This window comes from Ovis canadensis, chromosome X (assembly GCF_042477335.2).
Source record: "Ovis canadensis isolate MfBH-ARS-UI-01 breed Bighorn chromosome X, ARS-UI_OviCan_v2, whole genome shotgun sequence".
NCBI lineage: Eukaryota > Metazoa > Chordata > Mammalia > Artiodactyla > Bovidae > Ovis > Ovis canadensis.
The window spans coordinates 77,077,769-77,096,356 of record NC_091727.1 but is presented as its reverse complement, the minus strand read 5'-3'; the positions used below and the strand labels follow the sequence as shown (position 1 = coordinate 77,096,356).

General features: G+C 36.7%; 1 long non-coding RNA gene across 2 annotated transcripts in view; it reads right to left on the bottom strand.

Moving 5' to 3' along the window:
* Nucleotides 1–16,931, bottom strand: part of LOC138930342 (uncharacterized) — a 140,567-nt gene extending 123,636 nt beyond the window's left edge. The window contains exons 1-3 of one of the 2 annotated variants that reach the window (XR_011446158.1): nt 16,803–16,931; nt 15,143–15,343; nt 12,488–12,630 (exon numbers count right to left, since the gene is read on the bottom strand). This is a non-coding gene — a long non-coding RNA (uncharacterized lncRNA). The remainder of the gene's footprint in view (nt 1–12,487; nt 12,631–15,142; nt 15,344–16,802) is intronic. The other variant, XR_011446159.1, reaches the window with a different exon arrangement.
* Between the last annotated feature and the right edge of the window lie 1,657 nt (nt 16,932–18,588).

Here is an 18,588-nt window from a genome sequence, read left to right as displayed (position 1 = left end):
AACCTGAGTCTACAACTAAAGCAACTAGAAAAGGAAGAAATGAAGAAAGAAAACTTAAAAATTAGGACAGAAATAAATGTAACAGAAACAAAAGAGACCATAGCAAAAATCAAAAAAGCCAAAGCTGGTACTTTGAGATGAAATAATAAAATTACAAAACCATTAGCCACTCTCATCAAAAAACAAAGAGAAAAACTCAAATCAATAAAATTAGAAATGAAAATGGAGAGATCACAACAGACAACACAGAAATAAAAACGATCATAAGAGACTACTATCAGCAATTAAATGCCAATAAAATGGACAACTTGGAAGAAATAGACAAATTCTTAGAAAAGTACAACTTTCCAAAAGTGAACCAGAAAGGAATAGTAAATCTTAACAGATCCATCACAAGCACAGAAATTGAAACTGTAATCAGAAATCTTCCAGTAAACAAAAGCCCAGGTCCAGATGGCTTCACAGCTGCATTCTACCAAAAATTTAGAGAAGAGCTAACACCTATCCTACTCAAACTCTTCCAAAAAACTGCAGAGGATGGTAAACTTCCAAATTCATTCTATGAGGCCACCATCACCCTAATACCAAAACCTGACAAAGATGCCACAAAAAAGAAAACAACAGGCCACTATCACTGATGAACATAGATGCAAAAATCCTTAACAAAATTCTAGCAATCAGAATCCAACAGCGCATTAAAAAGATCATTCACCATGACCAAGTGGGCTTTATCCCAGGGATGCAGGGATTCTTCAATATCCACAAATCAATCAATGAAATACACCACATTAACAAATTGAAAAATAAAAACCATATGATAGTATCAATAGATGCAGAGAAAGCCTTTGACAAAATTCAACATCCATTTATGATAAAAAAAAAAACCTCTCCAGAAAACAGGAATAGAAGGAAAATACCTCAGCATAATAAAAGCTATATATGACAAACCCACTGCAAACATTACCTTCAATGGTGAAAAATTGAAAGCATTTCCCCTAAAGTCAGGAACAAGATAAGGGTGCCCACTTTCACTACTACTATTCAACATAGTTTTGGAAGTTTTGGACACAGCAATCAAAGCAGAAAAAGAAATAAAAGATATCCAAATCTGCAAAGAAGAATTAAAACTCTCAGTTTGCAGATGACATGATCCTCTACATAGAAAACCCTAAAGACTCCACCAGAAAATTACTAGAGATAATCAATGAATATAGTAAAGTTGGAGGATATAAAATTAACACACAGAAATCCTATAAACTAATAATGAGGAAATAGAGAAATTAAGGAAACAATTCCATTCACCATTGCAACAAAAATAATAAAATACTTAGGAATATATCTACCTAAAGAAACTAAAGACCTATATATAGAAAACTATAAAACACTGGTGAAAGAAATCAAAGAGGACACAAATAGATGAAGAAATATACCGTGTTCATGGATTGGAAGAATCAATATAGTGAAAATGAGTATACTACCCAAAGCAATCTATAGTTTCAATGAAATTTCTATCAAATTACCAACGGTATTTTTCACAGAGCTAGAACAATTAATTTCACAATTTGTATGGAAATCCAAAAAATCTCGAATACCCAAACAATCTTGAGAAAGAAGAATGGAACTGGAGGAATCAACCTGCCTGACTTCAGGCTCTACTACAAAGCCACAGTCATCAAGACAGTATGGTACTGGCACAAAGATAGAACTATAGATCAATGGAACAAAACAGAAAGCCCAGAGATAAATCCACATACCTATGGACACCTTATCTTCAACAAAGGAGCCAAGAATATACAATGGAGTAAAGACAATCTCTTTAACAAGTGGTACTGGGGAAACTGGTCAACCACTTGTAAAAGAATGAAACTAGAACACTTTCTAACATCATACACAAAAATAAACTCAAAATGGATTAAAGATGTAAATGTAAGACCAGAAACTATAAAACTCCTAGAGGAGAACATAGGCAAAACACTCTCCACCATAAATCACAGCAGGATCCTCTATGATCCACCTCCCAGAATACTGGAAATAAAAGCAAAAATAAACAAATGGGACCTAATTAAAATTAAGAGCTTTGGCACAACAAAGGAAACTATTAGCAAAGTGAAAAGACAGCCTTCAGAATTGGAGAAAACAACAGCAAATGAAGCAACTGACAGAGAATTAATCTCAAAAATACACAAGCAACTCCTGCAGCTCAATTTCAGAAAAATAAATGACCCAATCAAAATTGGGCCAAAGACCTAAACAGACATTTCTCCTAAGAAGACATACAGATGTCTAGCAAACACATGAAAAGATGCTCAACATCACTCATTTTCAGAGAAATGCAAATCAATACCACAATGAGGTACCATTTCACGCCAGTCAGAATGGCTGCAACCCAGAAGTCTACAAGCAATAAATGCTGGAGAGGATGTGGAGAAAAGGGAACCCTCTTACACTGTTGGTGGGAATGCAAACTATTACAGACACTATGGAGAACAGTGTGGAGATTCCTTAAAAAACTGGAAACAGAACTGCCATATGACCCAGCAATCCCACTCCTGGGCATACACACTGAAGAAACCAGAATTGAAAGAGACACATGAACCCCAATGTTCACTGCAGCACCGTTTATAATAGCCAGGACATGGAGACAACCTAGATGTCCATCAGCAGATGTATGGATAATAAAGCTGTGGTACATACACAGAATGGAGTATTACTCACCCATTGAAAAGAATACATTTGACTCAGTTCTAATGAGCTGGATGAAACTGGGGCCTATTATACAGTGACGTAATCCAGAAACACAAACACCAATACAGTATACTAATGCATATATATGGAATTTAGAAAATGGTAATGATAAACCTGTATGTGAGACAGCAAAAGAGACACAGATGTATAGACTGTTCTACAGTCTTTTGGACTCTGTGGGAGAGGGAGAGGGTAGGATGATTTGGGAGAATGGCATTGAAACATATATATCATATGTGAAATGAATTGCCAGTCCAGGTTCAATGCATGATACAGGATGCTCGGGGCTGGTACACTGGGATGATCCAGAGGGATGGTATGTGGAGGGAGGTAGGAGGGGGTGTTCAGGATGGAGAACACGTGTACATCCATGGCAGATTCCTGTTGATGTATGGCAAAACCAATACAATATTGTAAAGTAATTAGCCTCCAATAAAAATAAATAAATTCATATTAAGAAAAAATGAAACCAAATCAAAGAGGAGGAGATAGGGAGTCTACCTGAAAAAGAATTCAAAATAATTACAATAAAGATGATCAAAAATCTTGAAAACAAAATGGATTTACAGATAAGTAGACTAGAGACAAGTATTGAGAAGATGCAAAAAATGTTTAATAAGGCCCTAGAAGAAACAATGACGAGTCAATCAATAATGAACAATGCAATAACTGAGATTAAAGCACTCTGGAAGGAACCAACAGTAGAATAACTGAGGCAGAAGACAGGATAACTGAGGTGGAAAATAGAGTGTTGGAAATAATGAACTAGAGAGGAAAAAAGATATAAAAGCAATGAGGACAACCTCAGAGAACTCTGAGACAATGTTAAGTGCCCCAACATTTGAATCATAGGTGTCCCAGAAGAAGAAGACAAAGAAAGTTCATGAGAAATTACTTGAGTAGGTAACAGTTAAAACTTTCCTAAAATGGGAAAGGAAATAGTTGTGCAAATCCAAGAAACCCAGAAAAACCCAAACAGGAGAAATCCAAGGTGAAACACCCAAAGACACATTTTAAACACACTAACAAAGATCACACACAAAGAGCAAAACTTAAAAGCAGCAAGGGAAAAGCAACAAATGACACACAAGGGGATCCCGACAAGGATAACAGCTGATCTTTCAAAAGAAACTCTTTAGGCCAGAAGGGAATGGCAGGACATACTTAAAGTGATGAAAGAGAAAAACCTACAACCAAGATTAATCTAACCAGCAACCCATCTCATTCAGATATAAAGGAGAAATCCAAAACTTTACAGAGAAGCAAAAGCTGAGAGAACTCAGCACCACTAAACCAGCTCTTCAACAAATGCTAAGGATCTTCTCTAGACAAGAAATACAGAAAAGTTTTCTAAAAATAAACCCAAAACAACAAAGTAAATGGTAAGTGGATCATGCTTATCAATAACCACCTTAAATGTAAATGGGTTAAATGCTCCAACCAAAAGACGAACACAGGCTGAATGGATACAAAGACAAGAACCTTATATATGCTGTCTACAAGAGACCCACCTCAAAACAAGGTACACATAGAGACTGAAAGTGAATGGAAAAATATATTTTATGCAAATGAGAACCAAAAGAAAGCAGGAGCAGCAATACTCATATCAGATAAAATACACCTTGAAATGAAGACCATGGTAAAAGAAAAAGAAGGAAACTACATCATGATCAAAGGATGAATCCAAGAAGATAAAACAATTATAAATATAAATGCACTTGACACAGGAGCACCGCAATATGTAAGACAAATGCTAAGAAGAATGAAAGGGGAAATTAACAGCAACTCATAATAGTGAGGGGCTTTAATAACCCACTCACACCTATGGATATATCAAGCAACCAGAAAATTAGCACGGAACATAAGCTTTAAATGATACAAGGGACCAGTTAGATCTAATTGATATCTACAGGGTATTTCACACACACACACACACACACACACACACACACACACACACACACACACAATATATATATATATATATATTTCAACTTTTTCTCAAGTGCACACAGAACATTCTCCAGGACTAATCACATCCTGGGCCATAATTCTAGCCTTGGTAAATATTAAAAAATTGAAATCATTTCAAGCATCTTTTCTGATCACAAAGTGGTAAGATTAGATGTCAACTACAGGGGAAAAGAAATTATTAAAAACACAAACATATGGAGGCTAAACAACATGCTTCTGAATAACCAACAGATCATTGCAAAAATAAAAAATGAATTCAAAATATGAATAGAAGCAAGTGAAAATGAAAACATGACAACCCAAAACCTATGGGAGTCAGTAAAAGCAGTACTAAGAGGGAGGTTCATAGCAATACAAACCTATCTCAATCAACAGGAGAAACATCAAATAAACAACCTAACTTTACTTCTACAGCATCTAAAAGAAGAAGAATAACCCCAATGTTAGTAGAAGGAAAGAAATCATAAAAATTGAAGCAGAAATAAATTAAAGAGAAACAAAGGAGACTATAGCAAAAATCAACAAAACTAAAAGCTGCTTCTTTGAGAAGATAAAATAGACAAACCATTAGCCAGACTCATCAAGAAACAAAAGGAGAAAAATCAAATCAATAAAATTAGAAATGAATATGAAGAAACCACAACAGACAACACAGAAATACAAAGAATCATGAGACTATTATCAGCAAATATATGCCAATAAAATGGACAACTTGAAGGAAATGGAAAAATTCTTAGAAAAGTATAACCTACCAAAACTGAACCAGGAAGAAATAGAAAATTTTACAGACCCACCTCAAGCACAGAAATTGAAACTGTAATCAAAATTCTTCCAGGAAACGAAAGTCCAGGACCAGATGGTGTCAAGGTGAATTCTACCAAAAATTTAGAGGAGAGCTAGCATCTATCCTACTCAAACTCTTCCAGAAAATTGCACCAGAAGATAAACTGCCAAACTCATTCTATGAGGCCACCATCACCCTAATACCAAAACCAGACAAAGATGCCACAAAACAAGAAAACTATAGGTCAATATCACTGATGAACATAGACACAAAAATCCTTAACAAAATTCTAGCAAACTGAATCCAACAGCATATTTAAAGGATCATCCATCATGACCAAGTGGGCTTTATCCCAGGGATGCAAGGATTCTTCAATATTCGCAAATCAATATGATACACAATTTTTACAAATTGAAACATTAAAAACCAAATGATTATCTCAATAGATGCAGAGAAAGCCTCTGACAAGATACAACAGTGATTTATGGTCAAACTCTCCAGAAAGCAGGAATAGAAGGAACATACCTCAACATAATAAAAGCCATATATGACAAACCCACAGCAAACATTTTCCTCAATGGAAAAAAAAAAAAAAACAGAAAGCATTTCCTCTAAATATCAGGAACAAGACAAGGGTGCCCACTCTCACCACTACTATTCAACACAGTTTTGTAAGTCCAAACCACAGCCATCAGAGAAGAAAAAGAAATAAAAGAATCCCAACTGGGATGGAAATAGTAAAACTCTGTTTGTGGATGACATGATCCTCTATATAGAAAGCCCAAAAGACAACACCAGAAAACTACTACTAGCTATAATCCTGCTAGCAAAGTTGTGGGATATAAAATTAATACAGATAAATCCCTTCCATTACTATACACTAACAATGAGAAAACAGAAAGAGAAATTAAGAAAACAATCCCATTCACCATTGCAACGAAAAGAATAAAATACTTGGAAATAAGTTTACCTAAAGAAATGAAAGACCTACATATAGAAAACTAAAAAAAAAAAAAAAAAAAAACCTGCTGAAAGAACTCAAAGATGATACAAATACATGAAGAAATATATCATGTTCGTGGATTGGAAGAATCAATATAGTGAAAATGAGTATATTACCCAAAGTAATCTACAGATTTAATGCAATCTTTATCAACTTACCAATGGTATTTTTCACAGAACTAGAAAAAATAATTTCACAATTTGTATGGAAAAGCAAAAAAACTCGAATTGCCAAAGCAATCTTGAGGAAGAAGAATGGAACTGGAGGAATCAACCTGCCTGACTTCAGACTAACAAACCTACAGTCACCAAGACGGTATGACACTGGCACAAGGACAAAAATATAGATCAATGGAATAAAACAGAAAGCTCAGAGATAAACCCATGCACCTATGGACATATTGTCTTTGACAAAGGAGGCAAAAATATACAATGCAGAAAAAACACTCTTTAACAAGTGGTGCTGGGAAAACTGGTCAACCACCTGTTAAAAGATGAAACTAGAAGACTTTGTTACACCATACACAAAAATATCCTCAAAATGTATTAAAGATCTAAATGTAAGACCAGAAACTATAAAACAATTAGAAGAAAACATAGGCAGAAAACTCTCTGACATACGTCACAGCAAGATCCTCCCATGACTCACCTTCCAGAGTAGTGTGAATAAATGAAAAAAAAATAAATAAATAAACAAATGTGACCAAACTAAACATAAAAGCTTTTGTACAATGAGGGAAACTATAAGCAAGGTGAAAAGTCAGCCTTCAGAATGGGAGAAAATGATAGCAAATGAAACAACTGACAAAGAATTAATCTCAAAAACATACAAGCAGCTCATGCAGCTCAATTCCAGAAAAATAAACGACCCAATAAAAAAAGGACTAAAGAACTAAACAGACATTTCTCCAAAGACATACAGATGGCTAACAAACACGTAAAAAGATGTTCAGCATCACTCATTATAAGAGAAATGTAAATCAAAAGCACAATGAGGTACCATCTAATGCTACCATCAGAAAGTCTACAGACAATAAATGCTGGAGAGGGTGTGGTAAAAAGGAAACCCTCTTACACTGTTGGTGGGAATGCAAACTAGTATAGCCACTATGGAGAACAATATGGAGATATCTTAAAAAAAAAACCTGGAAATAGAACTTCCATACGACCTAGCAATCCCACTGCTGGACATGCACATCAAGGAAACCAGAACTGAAAGAGACACAGGCACCCCACTGTTCATTGCAGCACTTTTTACAATAGCTAGGACATGGAAGCTGGAGAAGGAAATGGCAACCCACTCCAGTACTCTTGCCTGGAAAATCCCATGGACAGAGGATTCCGGTAAGCTACAGTCCATGGGGTCGTGAAAAGTCAAACAAGACTGACATGGAAGCTGGAGAAGGAAATGGCAACCCACTCCAGTACTCTTGCCTGGAAAATCCCATGGACAGAGGAGGGTGGTGGGCTGCTGTCTATGGGGTCATGAAAAGTCAAACAAGACTGAGCGACTTCACTTTCACTTTTCACCCTCTCACATTGAAGAAGGAAATGGCAACCCACTCCAGTATTCTGGCCTGGAGAATCCCAAGGACAGAGGAGGGTGGTGGGCTGCTGTCTATGGGGTCACACAGGGTCAGACACAAGTGAAGTGACTTAGCAGCAGCAGGACATGGAAGCAACCTAGATGTCTATCGACAGACGAATGGATAAGGAAGTGGTGATACATATACACAATGGAATATTACTCAGCTATTACAAAAAAATGCATTTGAATCAGTTCTAATGAGGTGGATGAAACCGGAGCCTATTATACAGAATTAAGTAAGTCAGAAAGAGAAACACCAATACTGTATATTAACATGTATATATGGAATTTAGAAAGATGGTAACAATGACCCTATATGCAAGACAGCAAAAGAGACACAGATGTAAAGAACAGACTTTTGGACTCTGTGGGAGAAGGAAGGTGGCATGATTCGAGAGAATAGCATTGAAACATGTGTATTACCATATGTAAAATAGATGACCAGTGCAAGGTTGATGCATGAAGTAGGGCACTCAAAGCTGGAACTCTGGGACAACCTAGAGGGCTGGGATGGAAAGGGAGGAGGGAAGAGGGTTCAGGATGGGGGAACACATGTACAGTCATGGCTGATTCATGTAGATGTATGGCAAAAACTACCACAATATTGTAAAGTAATTAGCCTCCAATTAAAATAAATAAATTTATTTAAAAACAATAAAAGGCAATTGGCTCTCACACACACACAAAAGAAACAGATCCATACTTTACTGGCTTTTGTTTCTCACAGTGAAGTCCTCTGTACCCTGAGTTGCTTTGTTCTTCCTAGATATATAGTTCACAGAATCACACACATGCTTTAGTATAAATTAACATAATTAAGAATAGAAGAACATTCAAGGGCTTTTCTATACAGATGCAAAAAATCTTCAACAAAATATTAGCAAACTGAATCCAACAATATATATGGATCATATACCATAATCAACTTGGAGTTATTCCAAGGTCACAAAGATGGTTCAACACTCACAAATCAATAACATGATACATCACAATGACAAAAGGAAGGATGAAAATCAAATCACATGATCATCTCAATAGACACAGAAATAGGAGTTAATAAAATTCAACATCCATTCATCAAAAAAAAACTCTCATCAAAGTGAGTACAGAGGGATCCTATCTCAACACAATAAATACCATTTATGACAAGCCCACAGCCAATATAATACTCAAAGCCCTTCTGCTAAATTCAGTAACAAGACAAGCATGCCCATTCTCACCACTTCTATCTAACATAGTAGTGGAAGTCCTAGCCACAAAAGTCAGACAAGAAAAATAATAAAAATTTTCAAAATCAGAAGGGAAGTGAAAAAATTTATAGTCTGCAGATGATATGATACATTATAAAAAGTATTCTAAAGTCTCCACCCCAAAAACTATCTAAATAAATGATTTTAGCAAGTTTTCAAGATATAAGATTCATATACAGAAACATGTCACAATTCTATGCACTAATAATGAAATATTAGGAAGAAAAATCATGAAAACAATTCCACTTGAAGTTGCATCAAAAAGAATAAAATACCAATGAATGAGCTGACCCAAGAAAGTGAAAGATCTGTACTCTGAAAACTATAAAATACTGATGAAAAAAATTGAAGATGATACAAAGAAATGCAAATATATCCCATACTGTTGGTCTGGGAGAATTAATCTTTTTTAAAATGTCCATACTACTAAAAGCAATCAAAAGATTTAATACAATCCCTATTAAAATACCCATGACATTTTTCACAGAAGTAGATCAAATATCCTAAAATTAATGTGGAACCACACAAAACGCCAAACTTCCAAAGCAATCTTGAGAAAAAAGAACAAAGCTGGAGATAAAAACCTCTCAGACTTCAGACTATAATACAAAGCTACAGTATCAAAGCAGTGTGGTATTGGCATAAAAACAGACATAGATCAATGAATGGTACAGAATAGAGATACCACAAATAAATCTATGCACCCATGATCAACTAATCTATGAAAAAGGAATCAAGAATATTCAATCGAGATAAGACAGACTTTTCAACAAGTGGTGCTGGGAGAACTGGACAGCCACATACAAAACAATGAGATTAAAACATTCCATCATACCATATATAAAAATAAACTCAAAATGGTTTAAAGACCTAAATGTAAGAGCAAATGTCATAAAACTCCTAGAAGAAACATAGGCAGAATATTCTTTGACATAAGTCACAGCAATATTTTCTTGGATCAGTCTTCTAAGGCAAAAGAAATAAAAGCAAAAATAAGTAAATGGCAGCTTGCTCCTTAAAAGCTTTTGCACAGCAAAGGAAACCACTGAAAACAAGAAAACTCTACCTACAGAACTGCAGAAAATACTTGCAAATGATAAGACTACTAAGGGGTTAATTTCAAAAATATATAAACAGTTCTTAGAACTTAACATAAAAAAGCCAGTAAAAAATGGGCAAAAGACTTGAATAGACATTTTTGCAAGGAAGCACATGGTCAGGAGGTACATGAAAAGATGTTCAACATTGCTAATTGTTAGAGAAATGCAAATAAATGTAACAATGAGATATCACAGATATTACATATCTACAGATATTACATCTGTAGAAATGGCTATCATCAAAATATACACAATTACAAATGCTGGAGAGAATGTGGAGAAAAGAGAACCTTTGTACATTGTTGGTGAGAATTTAAATTGGTGCAGCCACTGTGGAAAACAGTATGAAGGGGTCTCAGGAAACTAAAAATAGAACAACCATATCACCCAGAAATTCCATATTGAGTGCATATCCAAAGATACTAATTTAAAAAGATACATACACCCCAATGTTCATAGCAGAACTATTTACAATAGTGAAGATATGGAACCCACCTACCATATTACTGAGTCATGAAAATAAAATTCTGTCATTTGAAGCAAAGTGGATGGACCTACAGAATAGTATGCCAAGTTAAATAAGTTGAAGACAAATACTGTATGATGTCACTTATATATGGAATCTAAAATATAATACCAGTTAATGTATATGCAAAACAGAAACATGGTAACATTAAGAATTATAAAAGAATTAAAATATGAACCAAATTTTTGAAATTTACTTTTCACTTGACATGCCTCTATATAAAAATAATTTTATTGATATAAATGATGTAAGTTCTCACATAAATTTTTGTGCTAGATAACTGTAATATTTCAGCTTAATGTGAAGATAAACTTATGCACTATAACTATTTTTATGGATGGGAATTAAAACTTTATTAAGTTTAAAAAGTAAAGTATAAACAAGACATTATAATTCTGTAATGATAAAATATGATTTTCATCTATATAGTACTTTAAACATTTTACTTAACAAAACAGAATATGCTAAAGCATCTTTAGTAATCCCTATGTAAAGAAAATATTGCAATAAAGCAAAGCTTCACAATCACTAACCATCTTTAGAAGAGTTTCTGTAATTAAAAAATGCTAAGAACAGCCAATCTTCTCTAAAGTGCTCCTTGGTGCATTGCTAATAAAGACATCTGATAAAAGACAACTTTGGATCTTTCCTCACTCTTAAATCAGTAAACATATTATTTTTTCAATATCTATTAATGTGAACAGCTAGTAACAGAGGCAGGCATAGCCCTTGCTCTCAAATGTCAAATTTATTTGAAATGTAACAAACTATAATTAATAATAAAATTAATTTAATTAATGACATTTAACTTCTCCTTTCATTGCATCTACTGGCTTCTCTGGTGGCTCAGATGGTAAAGCGTCTGTCTACTATGTGGGAGACCCAGGTTTGAGCCCTGGGTTGGCAAGATCCCCTGGAGAGGGAAATGGCAACCCACTCCAGGACTATTGCCTGGAAAATCCCATGGATAGAGGAGACTGGTAGACTACAGTCCACGGGATTGCAAAGAGTCAGACACGACTGAGAGACTTCAGTTTCACTTTCTTTCACTTTCATTGCATCTACTACTCTATAATCCATTCTCTTCAGTCAGTATTAATTAGCTTCTTCTAATAGAAGAATGTAAATCATATCTGTTAGTGTGTTCTATTTACTAGTGTGGTTGCCTCATATCATTATTTTAGAATGATTGTTTCCAATAATTATATATTAATTAATTTTATTAAGTACAATTTACTATTAATATATTAAAATTTAATTAATACATTAATTCCAACAGTCATACAAGGAAGACACTAAACAAGAAATGGAAATTTTTCTGAGAATGTGTTTATTAAAACATAATGCTATGAACCTTTAAACACAGATTCAGGTTCAAATCTTTAATATTGAAGGATCTTCTGTGAAATATTACAAAATAATTTGTTTTTATATATTAATACTTTGTGAAATCTGGGCAGCTGAGCCATTAAAGATCAGATATGATCTGCAGAGCTAAAATGTTTCAAAACACCTTACCTTCCTTCCACAGATGAACTTCAGTAGGAGAAGATGTCACAACAGGATATTGTCAGAAAAAACGACATGTTTGTGCCATGTCTCAGAATGGATAGAGAAAGTCTTCTGATGGTTAATGTTGAAGGCTTAGATGTTCTGAGTAGCTAAGGATGAAATAACAGAATTTAATCAGGTTCAGGCCTTATCTATTTATACAGACTGCATTACATTAGCATATGCTGTCAGGTTATGGGAGTTTAGGGTAAAATTTGTTGTTGGGGTAATATAGTCCACCATTAAACAATTATGCTACTATTTACTGAGTGCCTCTTTAGTAAAATACAAAACTCAAATATAAATCTGAATGAAATACCAACATATGCAACAATGTGAAAAAATCCTGAAAACATGCTAAGAAGTCAGACAGATAAGGCTGCATAGTGTGTGATTCCATTTAGTTGAAATATCCAGAATAGATAAATCCACAAACACAGAAAGATTAGTGGTTGCCAGGGGTTGTAGGCAGGCAGGGAATAGTGACATTAATAATAGGTACAGGGTCCCCTTTTGAGACAATGAAAATGTTTTGTAATTAGAAAGTGATGGTTGCACAGCACAGTGAATATACTAAATATCTCTGAATTGTATACTTTAAAATAGTTAATTTTATGTAATATGAGTTTTATCTTAATAAAATAAAAAGAAAAAAAACTACAAATATAAATCTGACACAACTTCTGTCTTAGAGGAAATGTGAATCTATTAAGATCAAAAGTACATCAACAGCATTGGTAACTACCTTAAGACATGTACCAACCATACTGAACAAGAGCTAAAGAGTTAACACTTCTACAAACAGCTTCATGGAGGAGGTGGCATCTGAGTCAAAGCAAAGAAGACTAGAAAGAAAAGAACCCTAAGAAAAGAATAGTAATATTTGCCCTATCTACATCAGGAGTGCATTGTGAGATCCATGGAAAGAAAAATGAGAAGAACACTTTCTAAAATGTAAGACATTCATTACGGAAATGTGAATCATTATTAGTACCAGTAATTTTGAAACTTAAAGATGTTGCAGCTTGCAGTGTTCCTACCTGTATTACTCAGCTCTTGAAACGCACAATAGGGAAGATACAAAGGATATATTAATGGCAATTTCTAAAGTAATATTGTGATAATGCAGATGCTCTTAGAATCAACTCTTCCCCTTCCATTTGTGAAGTGAGTGAAGTCAGTCGTGTCCGACTCTTTGCGACCCCATGGACTGTAGCCTACCAGGCTCTTCCCTCCATGGGATTCTCCTGGCAAGAGTACTGGAGTGGGTTGCCATTTCCTTCCCCAGGGGATCTTCCCGACCCAGGGATCAAACCAGGGTCTCCTGCATTCCAGGCAGATACTTTAACCTCTGAGCCACCAGGGAAGCCCCCCTTCCATTTACTGTCTTTAAATTTTATAACTGTGTATGTAGAAATGCTTTGAGTCATTGATGTTAACATTGAACAAATGGTCTGAAATAATAGCCAAAGCACTCTGGAAAAACGCTTCAACATAGGTCTCACTTTTCCACCCTAAATATGTATGGTCAAATTAAACGAGTGGTACTGCCATGTTTTTGTTTTGTTTTGTTTTGTTTTGCCCTCCACTGAGCCAATTAACTCAAGCCCTGCCTTATACAGCTACTTCTTGATCTACTAGAGAATATTTTCTTTACCTTAATCTTGTTTGTCAAGAAACCTGAGTTTGAATATCTTTTAAACTGCAGATATGACAAGGGGCTGGCATGCTTTCTAGAGCAGCCATGTCCAAAAGAATTTTCTGCAATGTTGGGATATTCTACATCTGAACTATTCAATATGGCCACATATGTCTGTTAAGCATGTAAAATATGACTAGTCGGACTTGAGAACACAATTTTAAATTTTGATTAATTTAAACTGATTGAAATTTTAATAGCCACATGTGGCTAGTGGTACTGGATTGGACAACAGAGTTCTAGAAACTACAGTCAAGTATTAGGGTCATGGTCGCTGCCATACATCAATACAAATCAGTCATAATTATATATATATATAATATATATATAGGAAATTATACAATATATATAATTTAGATAGATAGATAGATAGATAGGCTTCTCAGTAGTTCAACAGTAAAGAATCTGCCTGCAATGCAGGAGATACAGGAGATGCAGGTTCAACCCCTGGGTCAGGAAGAAAGGCATGGCAATTCACTCCAGGATTCTTGCCTGGAGAATCCCATGGACAGAGGAGCCTGGCAGGCTACAGTCCCTAGGATCCCAAAGAATTGGAGATGACTGAAGCAACTGAGCACACACACACACACACACACAGACACACACACACACACACACACACACACACACACACCTTCCCTCTTGAGCCTCCCTCTGCCACCCCACCCCCTCAATCCATCTCTCTAGGTCATCACAGAGCGCCAGTCAGGGCTCCCTGTTATATAGCAACTTTGCACTAGTTATCTATTTTACACAAGTTAGTTTTTATATATCAATGCTACTTTCTACCACCACAACATTGTAAAGCAATTATGCTCCAATTAAAAGGAAAATATCAGGGTTACATATCTGGTAGACATTCTCTGACTAAAAATGAGGGTTGTTAGGGGAATAGGAAGATCTGAAAAAATCCTAATGCTTACTGTCAGATTATCTGTAGCTTTAAGGATGAAGAAACTGGCAATGAGGCTACCAGCACTGGCAAGCTGCTGGTCTTTCTCTGATTTCCCCCTCACCTGAGGTGTGAGGTTAAGTGAGGCTGCACAGAGGTAGTGGGGTGGATAAAAGAAAGGCCCTTTGGTAGTTTCCAGTGGCGAACTAACCTCCAATAGGTTTCAGTTACTCTGAAAATAAAATAAAATATAGTTAGTATAACAGAAACCCTTGTGAAGTTCTGGCATCCAGCAGAGAGTCTGTTAAAATAAAGAGGGAAAAATTTTATATCATTCAAGCACAATCAACAAATAGGTAATATGGGCTTACTATGTGCCAGGCCCAGCGAATTTCATTAAAGATGTAGTTGTGCTTACTATGATTGTGTAATATTAAAATCCTTCAAGGAAAGCAAGTTTTGGTGTGCAATGGCTTTTTTTTTTTTTTTTTTGCTATTTAATATTGCTCCTTGAAATCTACCTAAATGGCTTTTCTCTTTTTGTTCTGTTTTGTTCATTCCAGTTTCTACTGCTTTCTTCATATAACTCCAGATAAGTGTTACCTGTTTTTTACTCTTGCATCTCCATGTGGCTGTTTATGCAAAATATTCACCAAGAGTTTTCATCTCAGCTTTAAAAATAAATAAATAAAAGGAAACAAAACTGTCAAAATAATTTTAAAATTAGTGATCAAATTTCCCTTCTCAAGATCTCAAAGTGCATTCTTATGAATATTAACTAGCTTTGAATATTAATTTATTTCCAATTACATTCCTTTATGTAGAAAGGTTTGGGTCTACAGTCTATAATAGGAAGATAAACTATAAGTTCAACTTGAATGGCCCTAATTACTAGTGTTTTAATTAAGCTTACTGTATTTTAAATGTACAACTATAGAAGTTCTATTATCCATATCCAAGACAATAAGGTGTTAAAATTTCAAACAAACAAAATATTCTAAATTATATCATCAGCTGATCTGGGAAGGGCGGATTTCTTCATCCATAAGAAAACAATATAAATAATGCTGAGAGGGATTATTATGTAATTATCATACAGGAAGAATAATTAACTCAGGGAACTAAAAAACAAATACAGTTGATATCTCATCATAAGGTTGGAATTCGACGGTTAGAAGAGCCGTCACATAGTTCGACGAGGCAGCAGCGCGCGTTTGCCAACAGCTAAAATTCTGTGGTAAATTTTTCTCATGTCGAGCTGAAGTTAGCCTGCTCTAAATTTGCGCCCCCACGTCCCCATTTTCCTCCCTGTTCTGCCTCAGGCTGTCCCTGTGAAAGAAATCTCTGGAGACTTTCACCTCAGGGAGACTCCTCCAATCTAGGACCCTGTCCCACCAAGTCATCAGTTAGCCAAACTAACTGTCCCCTCACCCTTTTTCCGTCCTCGATTTTTCGTAGGACACTTTCCCTGCCTGTCCTCACCCAAAAGTTTCCCACTAGTCTGTCAGGACCTCCATCTGCAATGCGAAGCTTCGAGCAGAGCTGCGAGACTGAGGCAGCCTGACCACCTGAGGCCAAGGGACCAAGGGCCTCCCTGTTACTCTGACTCTACCCTTTCCTCTGCCCTGGCAGTCCGGTGGGCCTCCTCCCCTCCACAACTTCAAGCGTTTTGTTAGACCATTTTGCCTTACAGGGCTTTCAAACGGATGCTCCTCAGAACGGTAAACGCCTCCCGCTACAGCCGCACCGGAGGGTTACAGCAAGCCGCCTCCCTACTTGCCTCTTCCCCTACCCTCTCCGGCCAGACGCCGGGCGGGGGGGCAGGATTCCCTTAGCTACCAACAGGGCGGTTGGATAGGGGAAGGACAGGTTCCGGTTGCGCTGCGCCCAGCGCGCGGGTCACCGCTGGCCTCAGCGCCCAGCGCATCCCGAGAAACCGCCGGCTGCTGGTGACGTAACTCTGCCCCGACCTGGCGCGCGGGGGTGGGGTTAGCGGTGGGGGCGGGGGAAGTGAGCCGAGAGGAGGCGGGGGAGTGTTGGAGGGGCGGCGGTTGGCTGGGGAGCTGGTCTTCGCCCTTTACCTACACTTAATAGCTGTTGAAAAAGTTTGTTTTCGCTGCAATGCTGTACAAATATCTGTGGGTGTACTTTAAGGGGTCTAAAGAGAAAATTAATCACAGAGACGCGCGCGTGCACGCTTGCGCGCACACACACACAATCAAGGTGAGCAAGAATTCAAAGCAACAAGAAAACTAATCTGGAAGCAACAGGTGGTCAGATTTCTCAATGAAAGAAACGGTCGAAGGAATGCTGAACCAATGAGAAACGCCCCTCTCTAGCGTTTATGGGAAATTCACTTTTTTTTCGCCCCCTTTCTTAATCTAAGCTTGTAGGACTTCCCTGGTGGCTCAGACGGTAAAGCGTCTGTCTACAATGCGGGAGACCCAGGTTCGATCCCCCGGTCGGGAAGATCCCCTGGAGATGGGAATGGTAATGGTAATGGTAATCCACTCCAGTACTCTTGCCTGGAGAATCCCATGGACAGAGGAGTCCATGGGGTCACAAAGAGTCGGACACGACTGAGCAACTTTACTTATTTACTTAATCTAAGCTTTGTAGACCTAGAAACTGAGGCCTTGATTTGAAGGCATAGGGGCGGGTATGGGGGAAGGCTACAACTAGGATCTCTAGTAGCCTTACAACACTCTCACGATTAGTTCAAGTAGCTTCCATTTTGAAGTGCTATGGGTTTAGATAATACGCTGGTTTAAAGTGGACCCTTGCTAGTACTCAGTGTTCAAAATTAAACTTAGATTTTGTTTCTTTTGAACACAAATTGTCACTGGAACACTGAATCCCTTGACCTTGTAAATTTATGAACCCTATTTTAAACAAAGCTGAAATTCTCTCATGCTATTAATCCTCAATATGATATCTGAGTATTTCTTTTCCTTCACCAAGTGCTCCTGAAGCTGTGCAGCCTTACATGGTACCATAATAGGCGAACATATTTATGTTTAAACTCCTTTATCAAAGCAAACGTCTAAAACCTGTAATGAGCTAACTCAAAATTTCTATTAATAGCCTATCCACTGGAAAACATTTCTTAGGCATTCCATATCACCAAAGGAAGTCATCTGATCCACAAAATAGAATATTTAAATACTGAATGTAGCTAGTTCAGTTCAGTCGCTCAGTCGTGTCCGACTCTTTGCGACCCCATGGATTGCAAAGCACGCCAGGCCTCCCTGTCCATCACCAACTCCCGAAATGAACCTGAAAAAAAAATGTACCTAATTCCGTCATTTACTGATGAGAAAATGGAGACCCAGATAGAAAAGAGTTGTTTCAAGTCACACAACAGTTTAGCGGCAGAACTAGAAGAAGAATCCAAACATCTGAACCTCAGTGCAGTGCTCCATCCACCAAACCCCAAACATACTGGAATTAAATGATATCTCAAGCAAATGGTGAAAG